This window comes from Micromys minutus, assembly GCF_963924665.1.
Source record: "Micromys minutus genome assembly, chromosome: 1".
In the NCBI taxonomy this organism is placed as follows: Eukaryota; Metazoa; Chordata; class Mammalia; order Rodentia; family Muridae; genus Micromys; species Micromys minutus.
In genome coordinates, this window is record NC_137969.1 from 70,310,586 (window position 1) to 70,327,590 (window position 17,005).

Below are 17,005 nucleotides of genomic sequence, written 5' to 3' on the forward strand. Positions count from 1 at the left end.
TAGTAAATGGAAATAATGAGAGGGCATCGCTTTGGACTGAGTTCATTGTGGGGCTCAAAATAAACCAGACCAAACCAAAAAGAAAAATCTACTGAATCAGATGGAAAGATTAAGGAAGTGGATAAAGCCCCAGCACAGCCATTTTTCTCACAAACAAGAGGTTCCACTCTTGAGTCATCACAGTGAGGAAGTCCCTTCCGCTTTAATTCTTTCAGGGGAGAAAAACAAAAACCTGTAACCTCACACTACCGAGCAAATCTCCCCAGCCCCATTTTTGTTCTATTTACTTATCACTCTCTCAAAACCCAGTTTTGCTCCTGTCCAATAGGACAGCCACCATTCATGAGTTCCTATCGAAAACCAATTAGAGGCTTTTCCATCCCTCCTTGGATGGAAAGAGGAGCAAACATCTGGTTATATAGATCTAATTGGCCCCAGGGAAGCCTATAGCTTTGCACCTGCTTAGCGCGCATGCTCCCACCACTGAGCCGCTCCGCTCGCCCTGCCTCAGAAACTGCTCTAGAAAGAGTAGAAGTCGCTCTCCCACGTCCCCGCAGAAGGCAGGTCCCATTTACAGGAGTGTCTCCTCTCTGCACCAGGAAGGGGAGGGTAACTAAACTTCAGACTCCTAACCTGCAAAACAAACTTTCCCCTCACTCACCTGCTTGTCCTGCCTCTCTCACGGGCACCTCCTTTGTTTCTGGTATTTTAAGAAACCTGAATTCAAAGCCTCCCGTTTGAAACATGCTCTGGCTGTTCGCCACACATCCGTCAAGCATAAAGATACAGCTCCCTTTCCACCCATGGTTTTATCTTCTAAGGTTTCAGTTAGCGCTGTTAAACTGCAGCCCAGAAATATGGAATGAAGACGTCTAGAAACTAAAAATATATATGTTTTCAAGTCTCATGCTGTTGTGGGTAGCATGTCAAAACCTCACACTACCCTGCTGGTCTGCTCTAAGACCCAAAGCACCCTTAGTCACTAGTAAGACGGTTAGAGCAGCTGCAGAGTTAATATGGAGAAATAGCAATGCATAGACACGCAGAGTCCAATATTGTTGTTACCCAAAACACACGAATCTGCTCAGCCAGAAAGTGAAACTAAGGAGGCAAGAGCTAGCAGACAGGAAGTCAGGGTTATTCAAGGACACCTGCACACAGCACAGATGGAGGAGGCTAGCATCCACCACCACCCCCCCCCCACAAAGGAGCATCTCCAGAAACCCATGCATGGGAAAGGAACTCTTACGTAGGGAAGTGTGCAGGGCATAGGCAGAAGACCCTGAGCTGGATAGTATCTTTAGTCTTCTATGGTATAGTTTTCTTTTCTTCTATTTTTTTTTCTTTTTGGGGAGGGGTTATTGAGACAGGGATTCTCTATCTAGCACTGGCTGTCCTGAAACTCTCTCTGTAGAGCAGGCTGGCCTCTCAGAGACCTGCCTGCCTCAGCCTCCTAAGTGCTGGGATTAAAGGCATGTGCCAACACTGCCCAGCCTTCTCTATGGAACACCATAACCTCAACTTCCTAGGGTTTTTCATGTCATTACACACACACATATATAATTTACTTATGTGTGTGGGTGTTTTGTCTGCATGCATATTTTGCGAACCATGGAGGCCAGCAGAGGACATCAGATCCCTTGGGACCAGAGTTTCAGGTTACAGACAGTTGTGAGCTGCTATGTAGATGCTGGAACTCAAACCCTGGTCCTTTGGAAGAGCAGCCAGTGCTTATGACCACTGAGCCATGTCTCTAGCCCTCTGGCCAACTATTAGATCTACTTATTTTCCCTGAGCTTCTTTATTGTCTGGGGGAGAGGAGGATCTGTTGCTGGGACTCACTATACAGCTGCTGGATGCACCCAGAGAACATGGGGCAGGAAGTGGACCCAAGCCTAAGTTCTCAAGAAGCATGCATTCCGAGCAGGAGAGATGGCTCAGCAGTGGAGAGCACTGGCTGCTCTTCCAGAGGTCCCGAGTTCAAATCCCAGCAACCACATGGTGGCTCACAACCATCTGTAATGGGATCTGATGCCCTCTTCTGGTGTGTCTGGGGACAGCAACAGTGTATATATTAAACAAATATTAGAAAGAAAGGAAGGAAGGAAGGAAGAAAGAAAAGAAAACAAAAATACAGTTTCTCTCCATTATCCAAACTAGAACGACTCATCTTTCTGCCTCCTTCTTAGTGGTGGGGCTCCTGGCAGGCACCACCATACCTGGCTTTCTTTCACCTTTTATTTAATAAGCGTATACCCCCAAATCATAAATATTTTCATGTTTCTACGTGTTCTCCGTAATTATTATTCAATAGCCGGGGAAAACCCCATTGGTCTACACGGTCTGGTTTGACAATATGCTTATTGTGCAGAGTTTGGTCTCCTTCCAGCCCGTCACTTTACAAATCACGCTACAGTGACTGGCTTTCACATGCATCTGCATATGTTCTGGGCCTTGTTTAATTGTTTCCTTGGGGCTTGTTCCCATGAGAGACAGCACTGGATTTCAGGGTGTGAACGATTTTATGGCCACTGAAACATGCTGCTCTAATGTATCCCCAAAAGGTTATGACTACTTACTAGCCCAGAGTCCCCCAAAACTTAACACCTTCAAGATAAAAAGTATATTATTCCCTGTTTTTTGGTTTGAGTTGGAATGGCTAAAGGTTAGCGATGTGGTTTTGAGGACTTTTTATTGTTGTTGAACATTAATTAACACAGGGAAAAGTGGATTCTCAATGTAAATGCCTCTTGCAATTGTCTGTTTGCTTTTTTTCCCCTGTATTTTTAAAGATAAGGAGGACTCAGGTACATCTAACGCAGCGTGAAAGCTAAACCGCCACCGAGTCCTCAACCGCAACAGACCAACACAACCTAGTAAGATTTTTGTTTCATTTTGTTTTGTAATGTTGCATTTTCAAGCCAGGGTTTCTTTGTGTAGCCTTGGCAGTCCAGACTGGCCTCGAAGTCACAGAGACCCTCCTGCCTCTGCCTCCTGAGTGCTGGGATTAAAGGTGTGTACCACCATTACCCTGCACAAATAACTTTAAAACTACCATATGGCTATAAAGGACGGTAGGAACAGACAGACACACATATATGGGTCATTAAAGTTCATTAAACATTTGAAATTTGTTATTTATTATTTTATGTATCTTAGTGTTGGCCTGCAAGTCCGTACATACAAGGACCTTGTGCATGTAGTGCCCAAAGAGGCCAGAAGAGGGCATCAGATCCCCTAGAACTCCAGTAACATGGAGAGTAATGCAAGAACAGCAAGTGCCAATCTCCAAATCTCCCAAACTAAGTGGTTTAAATTACAGACGTTTAGGCTAGGTGGCTCGGTGGGTAATGCTCAGAAAGCTTGACTACCCTAGTTCAAACCCCAGAGCCCAAGTAAGGGTGGTAGGGAACCTTCTCCACAAAATTGTCCTCTTCCTCTAATACCTATTAGCATTCCCAAGCTTGAACACACACACATACTTATACACACTCACATACTTACACACACACACACTCACACACACACTAACATACACACACATACATACACACACTCACACACAACATACACACACATTCACACACAACACACTCACACACACATATACACACACACTAACACATAGTTGTTGTTTTTAAGAAAGTTCAAGGCTAACCTCTACAAAAGACCAAGTTCAAGGCCTGAGCCATAGAAAATCTTTCCTCAAAACAAAACAAACCCAACACTCCAGAGGCAGAGATCCTTGAGTTCAAAGCCAGCCAGAGTTACAGAGTGAACCCTGTATCAAAAAACAAAAAGCAAAACAAAAACAAGGGGGGGAGAGCACAGATATTAAGGGGAGAGAGCACAGATATTAAGGGGGGAGAGCACAGATATTAAGGGGGAAAGCACAGATATTAAGGGGGGAGAGAGCACAGATATTAAGGGGGAAAGCACAGATATTAAGGGGGGAAAGCACAGATATTAAGGGGGGGAGAGCACAGATATTAAGGGGGAGAGCACAGATATTAAGGGGGAGAGCACAGATATTAAGGGGGAAAGCACAGATATTAAGGGGGAGAGCACAGATATTAAGTGGGGGGAGTCCTCTTTATAGCAGCTTCCTAAAGTACATTCTACAATCTCAACATTTTTAAAAAACTGTCCTGGTAGTTGTGTCCGTGTGCGCATGCGTGTCCAAACCACAGCCCGTCTTCGTGGAGTCCGCTCTCTCCTGCCTGCTTATGGGTTCCGAGGATTAGACTCAGTGCTCATGCCCACCGAGCCATCTCAGAGGCCCTAAGTAAGGCTTCTCATAATCCCTTTCTCTGTTTTCTCTCCTTGTCCACAGATAATTAGCCAGCAGCCCTACCTAGCTAGCAGGGTTGCCTCCACCCTCCCGTGCCTCACTCCACCCTGCAACACGCAGGGCCCTGCCTTGCCTGGATTGAGTAAACTTCCCTTCCGGTTCAGGCCTCTCTCTACCCGGTACCTCAGAACCGGTCTGTCCGGGATCTCCTCTCAGATGGTAGATGAAGATCTCAGAAATGTTGGTGGAGCTGGCAAGGACTGGGTGCACCATGTGACTGGTAGAATAACAGTTCCACCCTTACACACGTACACACACAGACACACACACGTGCACACAAGCACACACACACACTCACTGTACCCCAGCACACCACTGAATGGCTTTTCCAGCTCAGGCCCAAGACTCCCTCTGTACCGTGTCATCTGAGCTGACAGGTGAGGCCAGGCCACATATGAGAAACACACATATATTAGAATCTTCAAGGAAAAAAAATAATAAAACTCTCTCAAGAGTTGATCTGCTGTGTCCAAAACAATGGGGTGCTTGCCTGGACCCTAAAGTTTTTGTGTTCATTAATCGCCCATTGGGCCACTGTGGAGGCAAATTAGAGGAGACCTCAGGAATCACTATGAGAAGTTAGACCACAGTGACCCTCAAATTCACACTCAGAGAGGTCACATCTGGATGCCATCTCTGGGACAGTATGCTGATGCTGTACTTGCTCCTGCATCTCTCCCAGGTCTAAAAGACACATCTCCCAGGGGGTGAGGAGAAAAGAATGTGTGTTTTAGCTCAAGGTCCACTTCCTTTTGATAGAGGCTGCTAGGCAGGAAGAGGGGAATAAAAAGAGTTGTTAACAGCCAGCTGCTTCCCAGGCATGAACAGGGACAGGAAGTCCATCTGTCAGCTTCCTCCCCTACAAATGCCAAGAGCCAGACTGACAATACCCTTTCTGAGGTAGACCATAAGCAAGCGCTTCCCTACCCCGACTGTGACCTTCATCGAGATGTGTGGCTACCAATGGGTGACATCTTTTGACACAAATATCATGGTTAACAGTTAGTAACCCCTTTTACAAGTGACTTGGTCATTGTTTGGTTACACCCTTTGACAGAGAGCTTTTCTAGTACAGACAAAGCTGTAGACACCCAGTAATGAAGAATCCTGTTTCACAAGCTAAGACCACAGCCTAAAGTACCGCACATCTCTAATTCCACCACCGAGAAGGAGGAAGACAGGAGGATCAGGAGGAGTTCAAGACCTTCGTAAGCTATATAGCAATTTTAAGCCTCGTCTAGGCTAAATATAATAAATATTGTTTAGGGAGGAGAGAGAGAGAAGAAGAGAAAGAGGGAAGGAAGGGAAGGGGTGGTGGGGAGAGATCTGTTTCACAACCTTAAGACCAGTCTTGAAGCTAGAAAAGGATTGGTCTCAGCTTTATGGTTTTTACCCCCTAACCATTAAACCATCCTGTCTCCCCAGCCCCTACCATTCACACACGCACACAGGAGAATCTCATGTGATAAAAAACCTCAGTACTATTCACTAGTACTGTGAAACTGCTTGTTGGGGGCCTTTCTAAAGGACAGAAACTGGAGTCAGGATGGGATGGGGATGAGATAGTCCATTTGTCCCACCAGGTGGCCCAGTGCCTCCCCCAGGTCCAATCACAAGGTCGGTCACCCATATCCTTTATGCAGTGGTACTCATTTAGGAGATAATACAAACCAGAGCTCTCTTCCTGCATTGTCAGCCTCCAGATAGAGTATCTGGAAGCCGCCTTGTGGTCCCTGCCCTAACTGACCAGTTTCTATCTCTGATCTCATCCGAGGCCTGAGGATCAGCCTCGAAACAGGAAAAGCAAATTTAGACAGGCATAGTGGTACATGCTTATGATCCCAGCATTCAGGAGGCAGAGGCAGGTGGATTTCTATGAGTTCGAGACCAGCATGGTCTATAGCATGAGTTCCTTGAGAAACCCTGTCACAAAACAAACAAGCAAAAAAACTTAAAAGTATCTCCTGTTTCCATTTAAATTGGTCACAGTGGACTGGGACCAGCCAGGACCTGAAAGAGTTTTAAGAATGACAGACAGAATATGTAAATATATAAGCCCAAGACCTACATAAATTGGGTTGGTTTTTGTTTTGTTTTGAATTCCACAATTGTTTCTTTTTGTAAATTAGCCAGTACCATTCACCTGCTATTACTAAGGAACTTTTTCCTTTATTGATCTCTAAATGGGCAGAATGATCTCTCATTGAGAAGACATATTGATTCTAACGCATGAGGAGCTAATGTTTTTCTTCAGCTAGACACCTCAAGCAAGGATATTAAAAGAGACAAGTTTTCCTCCCTTAAAGTCAGCATGTTTGCAACTTTGGGCTTAATTTAATGGGGTTACTATTGGCACTTCTTCCTCATCCTGAGTCTGAACAATGTACCTCATGAAACAGCACTTCTAATATTCGCAAATTTTTTTTTCCAGATTCACTTATTTTATGTGTATGGGGATTGCCTGCATGTGTTTCTATGCACCACATGTGTGCCTGGCACTCTGAGAGGGCATGAGATCCCCTGGAATTGTAACTGTGGATATCGTGAGCATCCACTTGGGTGTTTGTAATAGAACCTGGGTCTTCTTCAAGAACGAGGAGTACTCTGAATGCTGAGCCAGCGCTCCAGCTCCTCGTTTGATTTTAAAAGTTTACTTCATCTTTAAACCTTGCTAATTGCATCCTTTGAGCAGCATAACTTAAAAAGTCATTATGAAGACTTTCTCTTGAAAACCCACACCCATACTTGGGTGTGTGCTGTCCTTTTCCTGTACGCGTCTCTTTAAATACCCACGCTTCAGTCTGAAGAATGTACCATCTCTTATCTCTACTTAATAAACTCCGTGACTCTGTTTCACTCTGACTTGTCCTGGAACTCTTGTCTGTACTGTAGCCAAGGATCCGCCTATACCTGAGTTAGGTCCCTAAGTAGTAAACTCCTCAGGCTATTGACATCAGAACTAGGCTACATCTCCCCACCACAGCTACATACTTAAGTGTTTCCTACGCATAGGGTTTCACACCGAGCCTCCACCCAGCCCCATTTCCCTGAATGCAGATGGCCAACAACTTGTATGGATGCTTCCCAGAGGAACTGAAGATGTAGCTCCATTGACAGAATGCTAACCCATGTGTTTTATGCAAAGCCCTGGGTTTGATCCGCAGTCACACACAAAACTGCAAGTGATGAATTAAAACTACAGGCCCACTTGGGAAGTTGACTCAGGGGGATCAGAAGTTCACGATTATTCTCAGCTATATATAGTATTTGAGATCAGCCTGGGGTATGTGAGACCCTTAAAACAACACAGGAAGGAAGGAAGAAAGGGAGGGAGGGAGGGAGGGAGGGAGAGAGGGAAGGAGGGAAATAGGGAGGAAGGGAAGAAGGAAAAGAAAAATGGAAGGAAGGAGGGAGGGAGAAAGGGAAGGAGGGAGGAGAGAGGGAGGAGAAAAGAAAGAAAATTCTTCCCAAGACATCTAAAAGCAATGTGTATTTTCAGCTGTTGTGATACAAGTTACTCATTTGTTTCAAATCATCAAGATAGTACTGCCTTACTCCCAATAAATGTGGTGATAAAGATGACTTGGGGAGAGAGCTCAATCTGTAAAATGCTTGGGGACCCAAGTCTAATCCCCAGAATCTAGGTTAAAACAAATTGGACATGAGTGTGTTTGTAATCCCAGCATCAGAGGAGACCTGTGACTCCCTAGGGCTCACTGGCTGGTCAGTCTAACATAATCTTTGCATTCCAGGTCCTAGTGAGAGACCCTGTCTCAAAACACAACATAAACAGTTCCCCAGCAACACCACCAGAGGGTAAATTCTACGTGCACACACAAAAGCCAGACTCTTATATGGCTTCTAGCAAGTTAAGGCATGTCCCTGGGCTGGCTTTAGATGATGCCTTAAAATACCTGCCTGCAAAGTCTCAGTGCTGCCAAGAAACCTGACTGTTTATTCTAGTCAAAGCCTGGTAATAAAGACAGCTCCCAGAGCAATCTCATGGAGCAATTGTTTGAGAAATAGGCATATGGCTCAGGACATCCGGCTTTCAAAGACTTTTGATCCCCAACACACACACACACACACACACACACACACACACACCTTGCTTCTCTACTCCTTTTTTGATTAAAATCTAACACTCTGAGCTGCCTTCTCCAGAACCAAAATACTAACATTCAGGTTCAAGGAAAATATACTTATTGTAGCTCCTAGCCAGTGACACACCACTGGCTGAGACACTGGCTTCTAACTCAAACACCAGTATTTCCTAAACCTGGTAGGTAAGCCAGGTGTGGAGTCTCATGCCTATAATCCCTGCCTATAAGGTGGGATTGTTTTCACTCTAAGGCCAGCCTAAGCTACAACATGAGTTTTGAGCCAGCCTGGGCTATAGTGTAAGGTATTGTCTTTTAAAAAATTATTTTTGAGTTGAGTGTTTATTTTTCACCTAGACAGGGTCAATTCACAAACCCAGACGGCCTAGTCACATGACCCAGTTCTCTTTAATGTGTCACAGTTTAAGCATGACCAATACCATTTTATGACTGTTACCAATAGAGAAACTGACAGATCAAAGAAAGGATTCCATCCGAGTCCAGTGCGGTGAAGCTCTGAGTTTATTAGTGCTCTTTATAGGATCATGGATAACTCAAAGGAAGCACAGCACTGAAGTCTTATTTCTGCCAGGCGGTGGTGGTGCATACCTGGAGACAGAGGTGGGTGGGTCTCTGAGTTCGAGGCCAGCCTCATCTAGTGAGTTCCAGGATAGTCAGGGCTACACAAAGAAACCCTATCTTGGAAAATAAATAAATACAATAAAAAATTTTAAAGTCCTATTCTTATCATGAGAGACCACCCATGAAGAGTTCCACCCCCTTTCCTCTTCTGTGGGAGATTGATTCCAATGCTTTGATTCAATCAGGAATCTGCTTGCCCAAACACTAAAGCTCCTTGTTCCCAGTTGGTTTTTGATCAATCAATAAAGATGCCAGTGGCTAATGGCTGGGAAAGGGATATGGGGTGGGACCCTTAGAGTTTCATAGGATAGGACGCAGGAGGAAAGAGGAGGGGAAAAAATCACCATGACTCGGGGAGAGAGATAGAGAGGGATGTAGGAGCTACAGGAAATAAAGTCCAACGAGCCATGTAAGAAAGGAACCATAGCAAAAACTCACTGCTATGTTCCTTTCCTTTCCTGTATACCTTTCCTTTCCTGTGGCCTCTAGCTCCTTCTATGACTGTGCACCTGGGGCAGCAGAGAGACAGACAGAAGCACACATTAGAACCTCAAACTGGGCTCTCTTTAAGAAAGGGGTAGGGAGGGAGGGCCGAAAGGTTTGAAACCAAGTCTAAGAATTAGCATATGAAGGGAACCAGTCCAAAGAAACCTGAACCCTCAACCCAAACCCACCTTCCCACTGGTAGCAGATAAAGCATCTACCGGCAAGCCCACCATATGCAGGTGACCCAGAAAGCTTTTTACAAATGCACTTCCTTTGGAAGGGACTTCTTGTCAAGAGTGCGTTTGAAAGTTCTAGCAAGAGAGTGCAGCTAATGGGATACTCTTCCACCTCCAAGGAGAAGATCTTTGAGCTTCAAGAGGAAAGAACAAAGAAGTGGTGGAGAAGAGGGACACCTGCTGAATTAACCCTGGAAATCAACTAAATGACAGATGTCCCAGCCCGGTGACACTGAGAAGTGCCAAGAGAGAGATCATCTGTGTTCCCACTAGAAAGCTCTGGAGGGCTTAGAGACCAGAGAAGAGTCACCTGTTTCCAGATCTTGAAGGCTGCAGTCACAGGTCTCTGCTGGTTGACGCAGGAATGAATGAGTCACCCCTGCTTGCGGGTCAGTTGGGTCCTCGAGGCTGGCTGCCTCTAAAGAGGACATCCTATGAGTCTTATCTCTGAGAAGTCTTGAAGAAGCAGCTGGTGGTGGGGCCAGCCCCCAGACACACTGTGTGAAAAGTAAAGCAAGATAAAAGAAAAGAGTTCAGGGGAAGGCAGGAAGAAAGGAAACATTTCTAATTTGTTTGTATAGATTATCCTTGTCTTTTTATTTTTTTTAACAGTGTTTATTAAGCTAATATCCTGTGTTTGGAACTTTAAAAAAAATAGTTTCTAGCATGATGAAATTATGTTGCAATCAAATACTTTTGTAAATAGGTATATTCATATTTTTAGAGATATATCCTCGGGGTAAATGGCATGGGGTGCCAGGTCACAGGCTGAATCATATGTAGATTTGCTAAGATATTGCCAAACTGTTCTCTACCAGAGTTATCCATTTTTGTGTTCCTTCCAGAACTACATAAGAGTGCTTGTTTCTCATAACTTTGACAATTGAGTCTGCTGTCAAGCTTCTGAGTCCCTGCCAATCAGATAGGCCAAGCTATTTTTAATAGCTTCATGCAAACTTACCTCCAGAAAATCCTGCAGGTAACCAACATCAGTCTGGAAGAGCGGAGCCAGGGCGTGTCTAGCGCCACCTGGTGGCATCATAATAATTGCACTAAAACTTTCTCGCGTTTTAGCGTGGATCCCACCCTAAATTCAAAGAAATTTCAAATAACTAGTGATACCTGCGCTGGGGATGTGACTCAGTACTTGCCTACTATGCCCAAAACCCTGACTTGTGTCCCCAGCACTGCATAAATCAAGAGTGATTGCAGATTTCTGTAATCCTGGTACTCAGAAGGTCTATAGAGCAAAGGAGGAACAGTAGGTAGGAGCCAGCCTTGGTTTTGTAGGGAGTTGGAAGTCTGCCTGGGATACACGAAACCCTATATAAACAAGCCAACAAAAAACAATGTCAGACATATGGAAACTTTTATCCCAAGGATTATAGAAATAAAAACTTAAGGAGTACAAGCATTCATACCAAAGCTCTAATTGGAAGAAAGAAGCCAGGGAAAGAGAGGATGGAGCTGATGCTAAAAGATGCGGGCCACGGACAGAAACGAACAGCACTTTATAGTTATTGGAATGTTCTGAGGTCTGGAAGTTTTCGTTAGTCATAAGGATGCTATTTTTAATACCTGGGTGTGGTTGTGCCTGCCTACTATCCCAGCAGTTTTAGGCTACTGTGGGTTAGAGTGAGAGATACTGGTTCAAAAAAAACAAAGCCAAACTAAAATCCCTACTTATGGAGACAGGCATGGCATATACCTCTAATCCCAGAACTTGAGAGTCAGGAACTGTCAGATCTCTGTGACTTTGAGGCCAGCCTGGTCTACACAGTGAGTTCCAGGACAGTCAGAGCTACATATGCAGTGAGGTCTTGCCTCAAAAACAAACAAACAAATATTCAAACAATAAAATCAAGCAGCAAAATATCTACTTATGACTTAAGTTGATTTTTTCCATGTAAGATACAGATCCTGGAAAATACCATGGAGATATCCTGCACTTGGGGGTTTTCCTCTTGTGATAAAGAACCAGGTACATTCCACACATTGTTGGCAAGGAAAGAAAGACTTGCTTGCTAGCTGAGAGACTGTGGATTAAGGGCAGGTGAACCAGTTGACGTTGACCTCTTTGACGATCCTCATTTCTATACCAAATCTTAGCTCACAGTGCTCAGGGTCCGTATTTCCACTTCATGAGGTGCATCAAACAAGAGAAGCTCTTGCTAGGTGTGGTCCGCGCCAGTAACCCCAGCGAGATGACAAGGCCCTTCTTAGTTGTCATTGTGCTGTGGCTTTTAGGTTTGTTTTGTTGTCAGTTTTTTATTTTTTCTTCCCAAAACAGAGTTTCTCTGGGTAGCAGCCCTAACAGACCTGGAAACTCACTCTACAGACCAGGCTAGCCTAGAACTCACAAAGATCCTCCTGCCTCTGCCTCCCAAGGGCTGGGATTAAACATGTGTGCCACCAACTGACTCAAGACTCTGCTTTAGCTGTGTGCGTGTGTGTGCGCACACGCACACACACCTAAGTTCCTGGCAGATAAGAGTAAGTGAACTGGCCTTCAGAGCAGCAGCTACTGGTTTATCCTTTTATCAATATTTCAGTTTCACGTGCTCTTTATACATTTGCCCATGGAGCCCCTAAAACACCACTGATTTCACACACGCACACGCACACACACACACACACACACACGTGTACTCGGGCAGAGAGAGCTGGAAATAGAGGGCTATTTGGGAAGAGAAAACAGACCAATGTGAGGAGACAAAACAGAAAGAGGCTGATGAATCACTACACACCTGTATACACATAAAAATCCCATTATATATAATTAATGTAATAAAAACAGTATGAGAGGCCAGCCTAGGGACTTTACTCTTCTACTGAAGGCTACAGTTCCAGTACCTTAAAAAAAAAAAAGTGTCCCAAAGAGTTGAAGAAAGTTATTGCCAACATTTCCCCCACACTGGGTCCCTTTTTCCTCTTGAAGTCATGGAACCAATAACAAGACTGAATGCCAATTGGACAGTGAAAGAGACTTTTTTAAAAAAAAAAGATTTATTTATTTTATGTATGTGAGGACACTGTAGTTGTCTTCAGACACACCAGAAGAGGGCGTCAGATCTCATCACAGATGATTGTGAGCACCAAGTGGTTGCTAGGATTTAAACTCGGGACCTCTGGAAGAGCAGTCAGTGTTCTTAACTGCTGAGCCACCTCTCCAGCCCAGAAGGAGACTTTTATTGGTTAAGTACAGAAGGGATAAACTCAACAGCCAAGTTCTTAAACTTTAGGGAGTTATCAGGGAGTTTTGTTCGTTCTTCCTATATTTATGAGTGTTTTGATCTATCTCTCTACCAGCTTTCGTTTGGTGTGTGTGTAAGGAGTGTCAGTGTATGATGGACCCCAGAGACACCGGGCATCTCCCTCTGTCAAACTCTGTCTTATTCCCTGGAGACTGATTAGCCTGACAGCCGGTCCCAGTAATCTTGTCCCAGCCCTCCACAGCCCTGGGATTATAAACCATACCTGGCTTCCCTGTGGGTGTTCAGGATTCAAATTTAGCTCTTCTAGCTTGTTCAGTAAGCAATCTTACCCACTGAGCCACTCCCCTGAGTCCAACCCAGGGTTGCAACTGTCAGAAAGGGGTTTTTGGTTTTCTTTTTGTTGTTGTTTTGAGACTGGGCCTCTCCGTGTAACCACTCTGGCTGTCCTGGAATTTACTATTGTAGACCATACTGGCCTAGAACTCAGAGATTCACCTGCCTCTACCTCCGGAGGGCTGGGAGTAAAGGTATGCAGCACCACGCCCAGCTCCCCCCATCCCCCTTTGGATTTGGTTTTGCCAGGAAGTTTTAAAACTGAGTAAAAGAAGCAACGGTCCGCACCTTCTCTTTTATCATGCAGGGAACAGAGAGGAAGGAGGTTTGCAAAAACTGATCCATCTAGCCAGTTCTGTTCCGGGTCAGCCAATGCCACCTTGAGACCCAGTGTGAAAGAAGAGAAGGGGCGGAGAGAGGAAGAAAAGGAAAAGGGTAAGAGAGGGAAGGAAAGAGAGAAAAAGAGAAAGCTGAGTGTAGTCATACACTTGTTCTACTAGAATTTAGGAGATGGATCAAGAATTCAAGACCATCTTCAACTACAGTAAGTTCAAAGTCAGCTTGGAATACATGAGAGACCATATTAATCCACATCTTCAAAAAACAGGGCTTGGGGGCTGGAGAGATGGCTCAGCGGTTAAGAGCACTGCTCTTCCAGAGGTCCTGAGTTCAATTCCCAGTAACTGTATGGTAGCTCACAAGAGACTAATGGGATCCGACTCCCCCTTCTAGTGTATCTGAAGATGAAAAGAAAAGGCTAATTTTCCACCAGCCTCAGGGCACAGAGTGACCCCTCCCCTCCAGGAGGGAGTGTTCCAATTTTATCTAGCCACAGTTCCTGGAATGCCTGGAGGCGCCAGGCAGCCCTCAACCCCCACCAAGAGGTGTCCCAACCTTATCTAGTAGCAGCCCCTACTCGGCCCAGCCCTTGGAGTGTGGCAGCAGCCAATCATCTTAAAGGTCAATTGACCCCCCACCCATGCTTGTATGCCTAATCACCATTGCTGTAACCCACCGGCTACAAAATGTATAAACTGTACTAACGGAGAGTTGGGGTTGAAGATAGCGCACTGGAACAATAAACCTCTTCTTGCTTTTGCATCTCCTGGTAGTTAAGGCTCAATTGGAATCTTATAAAGACAGGGACAGTGTACTCAAATAAATCTTTTTTTTTTTTTTTTTAAGGGAGAATGGGCTAGTAATAATTATTCTTCTGGCAGTCAGTTGAGCTCCATCTTTTCTCTACTTACATAGGTCTTTCCACTGTTGTCATGGAAACTGTCAGCTACCTATTAGGAGGGCTCATTATTTTGCAGATAGCAACATCACGAGGACAAGGCTCTCTCTGGCAGCCATCTTTGATCCAACCACTCTGCTCAGCAAGGTCACCGATACGCAACATAGTTGACTTCGTAGGGCTAAGAGTATGAGCCAATACCAGAACATGGCTTAACAAGCAAGAAAATACTTCATTATAGGCTCTTTGACTTGTGTTTTCCAGTAAATGAATTCAAAAGACACAGAACACATAGACAGCTGTGTTTATTACATTATCATTCATGGTCAGTGGCCAGCAAAAAACCACTGTGGGGAAAACACTGAAGTTGATTAGACCAGTATGCTAACCCTTCTCTCTCTCAAGATTTATTTTATTTATATGAGTACTCTCTAGCTGTCCTCAGACACACCAGAAAAGGACATCAGATTCCATTACAGATGGGCATGAGCCGCCATGTGGTCGCTGGGAATTGAACTCATGACCTCTGGAAGAGCAGACAGTCAATGCTCTTTAGCGAGCCATCTCTCCAGCCCTAACCCTTATTTCTTAGACAGGCTTTATGATGATTCGTTGTTAATTATTCTAGACATGTTCTCATGTAGCCTGGGCGATCCTCTGGTGAATCCAGTTTTTCATTGTTGGTTTTTCAAGGCTGGCTCTGGGCAGCTCACTGTGGAATTCTCTGAAGGTGAGGCTGGCCGCAAATTGTGCATGCCTCTGCCTCCCGAATGCTGGGATTCAAGGCGTGCACCACCACTGTCCGCCTTTGCTGATCTCAAACTCAGCTTGTCTGGAAAAAAAAAAGCCCTTGAATTCCTAATCTTCATGTTTCCTAGGAGGGATGGGCCCACAGTTGCCTGCTTTTTTGGTTCCTAATGTACCAGGGATTGAATCCAGTTTACAAGGCAAGTGCTCTTCTGCAAGTCTGTATACCCAGCCCTTTACTTTCCTAAAGCCTTTCCTAGTGTCCTTATTCAAGGCCCGTTGGGATTCTCTTGGAGCGTGCACAATGGGTATGGAGTTTTCTTTACCAAAAAGCCTTCTCTACCAGGCCTACCGTCCCTGCACTCAGTTAAGATGCAAGAGAAAGCCTCCAGTTCCAAGGCCAGACGGGTCTATGTGGGAAGTTCCAGGTCTTGTCAGGGCTACACAGGAAGACGGAGAAGGGTGTGGGGATGGGGGAGGGGAGATGGCTCAGCAGTTAAAAGCACTTTTGCTGCTCTGGCAGACAACCAGGTCGAATTCCCATAATTGGGTCCACAACCATCTGTACCTCCAGTTGCAGAGGACCTGACATCCTGTTCTGGCTTTCATGGGCACCATAAATTAAATTAAAAAAAAAAATTTAAAAAGCTAAATTCTTAAGCTTCTCCAGTATACTGATTATGCCTTCTCTGGCACTTTGAAAATCCAGTATCAAGTGGTGGCAGTGCACACTTTTAATCCCTGTACTTGGGGGGCAGAGGCAGGCAGATCTCTGAGTCTGAGGCTAACCTGGTCTACAGAATGAGTTCCAGGACAGTCAGGCCTACACAGAAACTTTGTCTCCAATAAAACCTAGAAAAATCCAACATGGAATGGAATAGTTTAAATTGCTAAACTGTCCTCATGTACCCTAGGGAAAACTGTCACCTCACTCCCGACAGAGTCCCTTCCCTTCCATTTTCCCAACCATTGGCCTTACTCTACAGATCCTGCCAAAATAGAAACAGCAGCGCTGACGTCTGAGATGTCTAAAGTGCAGCAGTTATGAGAGAAACGTTCATTCTTCCTCTTCTCTCTACCGCAGCAGAAACCAGCCTCTCACACGCTAGGCAAGGGCTCTCTTCCTGAACCCTTAGTGCTGTCTAAGCCTTTACATGAGTGTTAATGTCACTGTGACCATAATGCAACATTGTACATGTCACCTTAACAGTAAGACAGGAACAAATGCATGCTTAAAACCCATTGTGTACCACATCAAAGTCTATCTCATGGAAATCATATCCATTCTCCACCCCACAGTCTTTAATATAGCAGCAATTTCTAGGCCATCCTTACTCACACACAAGCCTATGAAAATACAGCTAAATAAAAATGTATCTATTTCTAAAATGTAGCTGTTAGGTGATGGCTATAGGACAGTTGGCTCAGTGGCTAAGAGCACCTGGCGCTTGCTCTTCGGAGGGCCGAAGTCTGGCTCCCAGCATACACACTGCCTATAATTCAAGGCCAAGGGAAATCCAGTGCCCTCTTCTGACCTCCTTGGACACCAGTACACACACACACACACACACACAATTAAAGAATTTTAAACATATCAAGGAGGCACAGGAACAGTCACCCCTCATCTCAAGTAGCCAAAAAGACTGCAGTTGTCTGGG